The sequence below is a fragment of the Chiroxiphia lanceolata genome, chromosome 22 (genome assembly GCF_009829145.1).
Source record: "Chiroxiphia lanceolata isolate bChiLan1 chromosome 22, bChiLan1.pri, whole genome shotgun sequence".
Classification (NCBI taxonomy): domain Eukaryota; kingdom Metazoa; phylum Chordata; class Aves; order Passeriformes; family Pipridae; genus Chiroxiphia; species Chiroxiphia lanceolata.
This window is the reverse complement of record NC_045658.1, coordinates 5,073,882-5,082,645: the sequence shown is the minus strand read 5'-3', so window position 1 is coordinate 5,082,645 and position 8,764 is coordinate 5,073,882.

Here is an 8,764-nt window from a genome sequence, read left to right as displayed (position 1 = left end):
TTTCGCTTTTTTTTTTTTCCTTTTTTGTCCTTTTTTTTCCCTTTTTTTTTTTATTTTTTTTTTTACTTTTTTTTTTTTTTTTTTTTTGGCGAGTGTCTGCAGAACAAAGCTCCTTTCTTCCCGGCAGCACTAACACAAGGGGAATTGTCCTCCCGGGCACAAAGGACGGGGCGGACACGGCCGGGCTCCTCGCTGGGCACACCCGTGCCCGGGTGTGCTCCAGCCCTGTGCCAGGCCGAGTGCTGGTGCCCTCACCTGCCGGGAGCCGTGGGAATTCTCCACCCCTCCGTCGGTCAGGACGCCCAGGTTAATGGATTGCACCCGCCAGCACGGGGCGGGGGAGGAAGGGGACTGCCCCGGGGAGGCCCTTACACACACTTTATGCCCCGTCTCTTATCAGCAGCAACCTCCCAGCTGAGCAGAAGTTGCTTAACCCCGAGAGGGGGGAGCGATTTCAGCGCGGGGCGAAGGCAGGGGCACGTAGGCAGGGCTGGGAGCCAGGGCAGTGCCAGCCCTGCGTGGGAGAGCAGGCGCTGTCACAGCTGATGAGCCCGGGCGGGTGGCCGGGTGGCTTCCCCGTGACAAAGATGTCCTTGTGCTGGCCCGGGTCAGAGCAGGAGGTGCCAATGGGAACTGTGTGTCCCCGGGGTGAGATCTCAGAGAGCCACAGAGAGGCTGTAGCAGGGGCCAGGAGCATCAGCAGGGCTTTTTTTTGGTGGGGACCACGGGGTTTTAAACCTTCCAGCCACTCTGTAAATCCACTCTGATTTCTCCAATGTTCAGCCTGTAAAATGCTGCAGAACACACACACAGACACACACAGACACACACACACACACAGAGTGTTCTACCTGAAGCCATAAAGGCCTCACAGAGAGCATCCTGCAGCCACACTCCTCCCTCCACCTTCCTTTCCCCCTCCTGCTCCTCCTTGGATGGCCTTGCAAAACAAAATGAGGAGCATCTGCCTGCAGAAACATCCGAGCTGTGCAACGAGGATCTCTGGATTCTCACAGAATCACAGAATGGGTTGGAAGGGATCTTAAAAAGCATCTCATTCCACCACCCTGCCATGGGCAGAGACACCTTCCAGTAGCCCAGGTTGCTCAGAGCTCCATCCAGGCTTGGACACTCCCAGGGATGGGGCAGCTTCTCCGGGCAACCTGTGCCAGGGCCTCCCCACCCTCACAGGGAAGGATTTCTCCCCAACAACATCTGGCCTGGTGGAAAGCCCCTTGTGCCCCATGGGTCTAATCCAAAGGCTGCTTGTGCTGGTGGTGACACCCCAAAGGGCTCAGGGTGAAGTTCAGACCCAGGACACCTCCAGCTGACGGGGGAGACTGATGGAAAACTCGCGTGGCTCCTCAGCGCCTGAGTCCCGAGGCAAAAACAGGAGGATGGAGCAACAGAGCTGAGCTTGTCTCTGAGACATCCACCCAAGGGCTGGGTGCTCCAATTAGCAGGCAGTGCTAATTCCCTGTGATTGTGGTGCCACAGACAGGCCCTCAGAGGGTTCACTGGGGGAAGGCAGAGGCAGATGACACGTGGGGTGCGGGGCTGCGTCTGATGCCGTGGGAGGCTGTGAGGTGCTGCAGGCTGTCACAGGCTGTGAGGTGCTGCAGGCTGTCACAGCTCCCTGAGCTGCTCTGTGCTTCCCACAGCCGGCTGCCAGGCACAGGATTCCAGCCATCCAACCTCCACCTAGCCCTCCAGCTCCAGGGCATTCCCAGGGCTGGTTTGGGTCAGGCGGTTACAGCCGTGCCAAGGACCTGCTCTGCACAGAGCCTGTGCTGGACGGGCATAAAGGTCTGCTTTGCTTTACAGAACCATGGAGTCACCAAGGTTGGGAAAGACCTCCAAGATCATCGAGTCCAACCCTCGACCAAATCCTGCCAGGCCCATAAACCATATGGTGAAGTGCCACATGGTGAATGCTGCCAGGGATGGAGATCCCACCACTTCCCAGGGGAGCCTGCTCCAGTGACCACTCTCTCTTTCCTGCTCGGGGGGCAGGCTGAGGGCCAGGGCTCTGCCTGAGCGAGCACAGAGGACTCAGCTAGGCCAGTGTGTGAGAGGGAAGGCGAAGTATCATGGTATTTTCTGGAAGTTTTCATGGAAGGAAACACTCTCATGGAGTCAGGATGGAGCCAGGCCCTTGGATTGTTTCACGCTGAGTCCCAGGTTGTCACCGTGACCACGCAGGCTGATGTCTTGGAAAAATCATCCAGGAATGCAATGGTTAATCACAAGCACCCTGCACTGTTCCTCCTTATGCTTCAGAGTCAACAACCCCAGCGCACTCCTGAGCTGGGGAAGTGGGCAGAGGAAGAAGGGAGAGGCAGGAATCAGCCTCTGTGGCCAGTTTCCGTGTCAGGGAGTTCGTGTCCGGAGAAGAGGGAAGAGGGAAGCCGGGGTGCTGCACATTCCAGCCCTTGGCTCACGGTGCCTGCCCTGCCACATGGTGCCTCTGCCTGATTTCCCTGTGTGTGTGTGATGCCTTTGGCACCCAGGATAGTGTTTGCACTTTCCATATGGAATAACACACAACTTGATATGAATCTGGGAATCTTGAGGGGAGGGGAGGGGGAATAAAAAAGAAAGAAAGAAAGACAGAAAGAGCAAACTCCAAAGTGCAGCTGGAAAAATACTGCGAGCTCCCAGAGCAGCCAAGATCAACAGCAAGGACAGGCTACTACTCTCTAAGGGGGATAAGGATGGGATTTTCTAACCCACTTCTAATTTGTGATGAAAACAATCTCAGAAGGAGGGCAGATGGGTGCCTGCCCTCAGGACAGCTTGCTCTGGTGCCAGGAGGAGGGTACTGAGCATCTGACTCCTTGCAGTGAGCTGGGCAACGTTGTCAATGCTCCTGAAGGGGTTAAACAGCAACTTGTTTCTGTTCCTCCAGTGTGAGCAGAAAAAAGGCTTTGGGAGATGGGAGCATTCCCACAGGGGGGGGATGGTGGCTGTCCTCCAGTCCTGTCCCAAACCCCCAGGTCCCAGGCAGGAGTGACATGGGGTGCTCTCCTCAGCCTGCATCCATCCCTTGAGCCACTCTGCTTTGCTTCACTGAGCAGGGCAGTGAGGCAGAGCTCAGGGATGCTCATCCCACCCCTTCCCAACACAAAGGCCTTTTGCAGCTCATCTGTGGCTCTCTGAAGGACTTCTCGGGGCACTGGTGCTGCAAGACAGGGAAGACTTTTTTTTTTTTTTTTTGGCTGTCAGTTTTCCTTAACTCCTAAAGTGGTGTCATCTGGATGGAGTGAGGTATCACCAGCACCTTCCCCCTGTCCTGTCTCTGTCAATTGTCTCCAGGACTCTCCACTCTCGCCCACCTTTCCAGTCCAGCTCTTTTTTCAATCTCAAGAGCCTTATTGGCATGACACGGTCGGCGAGCATTGCCAAAGTTAATATATCAAATGTCCCTCCCTAGAGCAAGCTTTTCTCAGCACAATTACTCCCCAAAGACTCATCGAATGCACAGGCCACGGCTGAACGCTGTGGTTTAATGTCCTCATTAAATAACGATGAATAACCACCCCACCCCTCATCCATGTCATCCTGCCTTCAGAGCACGAAGCCTCTTGGGCTCAAGGCTCTCAGGGCCACATGGGAAGAGCTTTGGGAGTTCACTCCAGCCTTTATCTGGATTGTAGGCCCCCACCCAAAACCAGGCCCCCCCCCGTTGTGGGTGGTATTGCACATACAGAACAAGGAAAAGTCCCTGGCCCAAAGAGCCTGGACAATGCAGACATAAAAAAGATTATTCCTCTCATTTTACTGACATGTGAGGAGCTCTGGGACTTACCCGGGGCACACAGTGAGTCAGCATCAGAGCTTGGGGTTAAACCCCCATCTCCAGGGACTAAAGTGCAAAAACCAGTTCTGCCTCCGAGATGTAAGTCCCAGCTCTGCCAGTCCCAGCTCTGCCAGTCCCAGCTCTGCCAGTCCCAGCTCTGCAGGCCTTCCCATGGAATTTGCACCACTGAGGCTGCCCCAGGCACTTACAGGACTCAGAGCAGCTCTGTCCCTGGGCAGCCAAGTCCTCCTCTGCTTCCAAAGACATGGAACTGGTGCATGTCAGAGACGCAACTGGTGCAACTGGGGAGGAACCATTTGCAAGGGAACGTAGTGACAGCACAAGGGGGAATGGTGTCAAGGGTTAGATGGGATATTGGGAAAGAATTCCTCCCTGTGAGAGTGAGGAGGCCCTGGCACAGGTTGCCCAGAGAAGCTGTGGCTGCCCCATCCCTGGAAGTGTCCAAGGCCAGGTTGGACAGGGCTTGGAACAACCTGGGCTAGTGGAAGGTGTCCCTGCCCACAGCAGGGGGTTGGAATGAGATGATCTTTAAGGTCCCTTCCAACCCAAACCACGCCATGATTCCATGACTCCTGTCAGCCCCAGAGCTGCTGCGTTTCTGCACCAGCTGGCACATCGCCCGGGCGCTCACCCCGTGCACACAGCAATCCTCTGGGCACTTCGGGATCCTGCAAGAGGAAAGCCCTGCACAACGCTGTCAGCATCTTAATTCTGCTTTTCTGCTGCTTGATGCCTCCCAGACAGGAGTGGGCTCGGATCCACGCTCAAATTACCACCGCAAGACAAATCCCCCGCTCGGCTGAGCCAAGGTGACTGACGTGTGCGTGCTCTTATTCAGCAGCACAGGCAGGTTAATTCAGTTTAGCTCAGCTGGCAGCTGAGCTGGGCTGTGTTTGCCGCAGGGACAGAGCTGATGGGCAGGCAGTTGCCAAGGCTCAGCTGGTGCATGGTAACACAGAAAGCTCCAGGACTTGCTCACGTCTCCCAGCCCCTTCAGACAGACTCCCTGTATCCGGCCTTAACAGAGGAAGAGACAAGAGGTGATTCACAGCGCTCAGGGAGAAACCTCTGCTCCCAGGTAGCTGCTGGCAGCAGGTTACACGTGCTCTTTTTGCAGCCTGATCCTCCTGTTTTTAGCTGCTGGGTCCTGCAGCAGCTGAACCACAGGTCGGATCTACCTAAAAATCCTCACTAAAACCGACAGAGTAAAACAGCTCAGAGCACGCCACAGCAACCCCCTGACCTCTCTTCTTCCCTTGGCTGACGGGAGAAATTTCTAATTCACATTTTCTCTGTGAATTTTGAGGTAGAAGAGACGGACACACCAGGTTTGTCTACACACAGACAACGTGGAAGTTGTATCCAGGTGAACTTCACATTGCCAGGACAGTAGAACCGTGTCCCAGCTGGGATCAGCAATGCCCATGGCCTGACATCCTCCCTGCTCCTCATCTCGCTCCCTCCCAGGCTTCGGGATGTTCAATGGGCTGGGAGATACTCCCGAAAAAACAAAGTGGCAGCCTCATAAAGAAAAACCTCCTATGGAGGCATTTCAGTGAAGATTTCCCCATTCCTGGGCCGGGAGACAATGGTGGGAAGGAAGTCGGAGCCATTATCCTCATTGTTCCAAGGTTTAATCAGGCACTTGGGGATTCACACCTCAGCACTGAGGGCACAGCTGGGTGGGAAGGGGCTTGGCTTTGTCCACCCGTGCGGAGAAGGGCTGTTTGGCTGTTTTGCTCACCGCTGGGCTGCTGTCTGAAGTGTTTTGCACTCTCCTGCACTCCAGCTTGTGGCGGGAGGAACACCGGCGGTGTCAGGGCAGCACGGGAATGCTGAGGCTTTCGGGGAGGCTCCACACCACTGATGGGGCAGCTGAAAGCATGGGGGGGGAGAACCCATCAGCCAGGGCCCCTCCACCTCCTGGCCCTGCCTACGTCAGAAGGAATCGGCAAGAGGGTGGATTTCCGGAGGACCTGTTTTCCAGATCCCCTGGCATCCTTCCACCGCTCCCGCCGCATGCGTCATCGCTTTACGAGGCTGCATCGTTCCCAGGGAGCCCCCTGCCCCTCCCCGTTCCCTCTCAACACCGAGGTTTTATTTATTTGTTTATAACGCTTCTCCTATCCCCAGGATGCCTTTTCATCTGCCAGCACTTAACCGTTTCCGTGACAGGAGGGAGGGGCAGCACCTTGGGGAGACAGAGGAATATCCATCACCCCTGGACATCCCTCGGGGACACAGAGGAATATCCATCACCCCTGGACGTCCCTTGGGGACACACAGGAATATCCATCACCCCTGAATGTCCCTTGGGGACACACAGGAATATCCATCACCCCTGGACGTCCCTTGGGGCTGCTCCAGAGGCCCGGTCCCCTCCTGGGGCTGAGCTCTCCAGTAGCAGGGACAGTGTCTCTCAAGGACACAATGCATCCAGCCTGGCCACCCTCACGCTGTGGGTGTTGCCTCCAGACACCAACTGCTGCCCTTGGCTCCTCTTTAAAGGGCTCTGAAAGGCTTTTTGTTCGTGGATGGAGCACAGGGCTGGGAAGCAACAGGGAGGGGGGGGGTTAGATCCTTCCTCCCTCTGCACTTGATGATTTGATGGGGGGGGGGAACCACGGGCAGGGATGCCACCCACTAGGCCAGGTTGCCCCAAGCCCCGTCCAACGTGGCCTTGAACACTTCCAGGGATGGGACAGCCACAGCTTTTCTGGGAAAGAAGCCCAGAGAAAAGCCCAGCTCCATATTTTGAAGAGGGCAGAGGAGACCGGGTCAGAGTCCCGCCCCTGAGGTGCGAGTGGGTGAGGGCAGGGTCGGACTTTACACTCAGCATCGCCACTTCCAGGGGAGTTTTCAGCACCCAACGCGTGTGTGTTGGGGCGGGTGGGGGGAGCTAAATATCCCAGCCTGGCAAGTGTCAACAGCAATTAGTGTTTCACACTCGGCCTGAGAGGGGGATAAACATTCGCAAGTAACCAAGCAGTGCCGGGCTGCCTGGGAAAGAGTGCCAGACAGGGAGGAGGGGAGGGAGCAGAACAATGCCTTCTAATGCCAGGGCTTTGTCAAGGGGAGTTCGCAGCTCGGTGGGAAAGATGCTCCATCCCAGACGTCTTCTTGTCTCCCCCTTTGCAGTTACTGATTGGGGAGGCCCCAGGCATTGGTGCTTATCTCCAGGCAAGGCAGCATCACTTCAGAGGGAAGGTGATGCGGAGTGAGCTGGCCTAAACCGGTGCAAAAGGCTCTTACAGACACTCTAACTGGGCTGCTACTGGGCAGGGATCACAGAATCATACAATTGTTAAGGTTGGAAAAGACCTTTCTGGTCACTGAGTCCAACCACTCACCCAGCACTATCAAGTCCACCACTAAATCACGGAATGAGCCTCTCTGGAATGGTGCCCTGCATCAGGTACAAAATAAAACCAGGTTATTTTTCCATCCTGGGAACGTGGAGCAACCAGCAACCAGCATGAGAGGAGGTCTATGTGTACACACTGCCAATAAGCCAATCTGCCATCCTCCTTCTCCTAGAACTGATGCAAACTTTGCTTTCAAAGTTCTCCTGTTCCTCCTGACAGTGTCCATGGACCATGGTTGGCATTTGTTGATGAAAAAAGAAAAGGTGCTGAGCTTCGAGGGAGGTGGGACTTTAGGGTTTCACAGCATTTTCCCTCCTGAAGCTCTATAGTGGCACTAAGGAGTTGCCACCAGGTCTGCAATTAATTATCTCTTCCTTCCAGCCTCCCCACTGCCACTGCTGATTACATTTCTTCCTGGCAGTGACCGAGAAAAGCCCTGGTGTGCCAGATGCTGCCCAAGCACTGCTACAGGGGCAAGTCCCTGCCATCCAGCTGGGCAAACTGGGCAACAAAATTAAGATTTATCCTTGCGTCAGCTCTGAGGAGCAGAGGCCCAGCAAAACTGCAGCTGAAATGATGAGTGTCAGTGGCTAAGTGACCAGATCTCCCAGGAGAAGAGGATCTGACTGACTCCATCCCCTAGTCCAGCCTAGGGAAATCCCAGAGTCCCTGGGGAAGGCTGGACCAGACTGTTTTCCTCCTCAGCGAGAGGCAAAGGCTGACTGACTCCATCTGTGAGCGCAGCTCATCTGCTGCTCCCGGGCTCGGCGTTCCCTCCGGGAGAGCCAAGAGAGGCTGCTGGCACTGCAGCTGCCGGGGTCGGGCTGTGCCGTGCCAACACCAGCTCAGGTGAACATCCCTCCTCCCCACCAGCCCTGCCGAGGCTCCTGGAGCTGCCCCTCCTTCCCTCCAGCCCCGAGCCCCGCGCAGCGCCGCACAAAAGGCGCTTTGTGCCACGATGAAAAGGCAGCCGGTGTCTCTCTCTTGGAGCCTGGCAGCAGCCAGCCCTGCCCGCCCTCCTCCGGGCTCCCCTGCCCGCGACGAGCGGAGCTGCATTGCGTGCTGCCCTCCCCTCCCCTCCTCACGTGGGAGCACACGCGCTGCCGAGGGGAGCTGCGAAAAGAAGGATGTGTTCCTGGCTCTGAACCCCAGCAGCTCCTCAGGGAGCCGCTAATCCCACCCAGGGCAGGCGGAGAGAGCGCGACAGCTCCCGGTGACGCACCTTCTCCGGGGGCCGCGGATGGAGGCGGATGATGCTCCGGAGGCATCCCCGCTGGCTCCCCGCGTCTGGCACTCACAGCCGGCCTCCCCGGGAGTTACAAACTGCAGGCAGGCTCCCTGACAGATGTGCTCCTATCAGCTAAGAAGCTATTCCTCAGAGGGATAGCGGAGTCACATGGATCCCATTAGCCCTCTGCTTAACATGAACCAGAACCGGGAACAAGCACCAGCGCCGCCCCAGCCCTGGCTCTGTCAGAGACGGCAGGAATCTCTGGATGAAATCAGGCCAAAGCTCTGCTGTGCCTGTCTCCGGGGCCCTGGGAGCCGGGAGGGCACGCAGGGGCCGCCTGGAAAATGT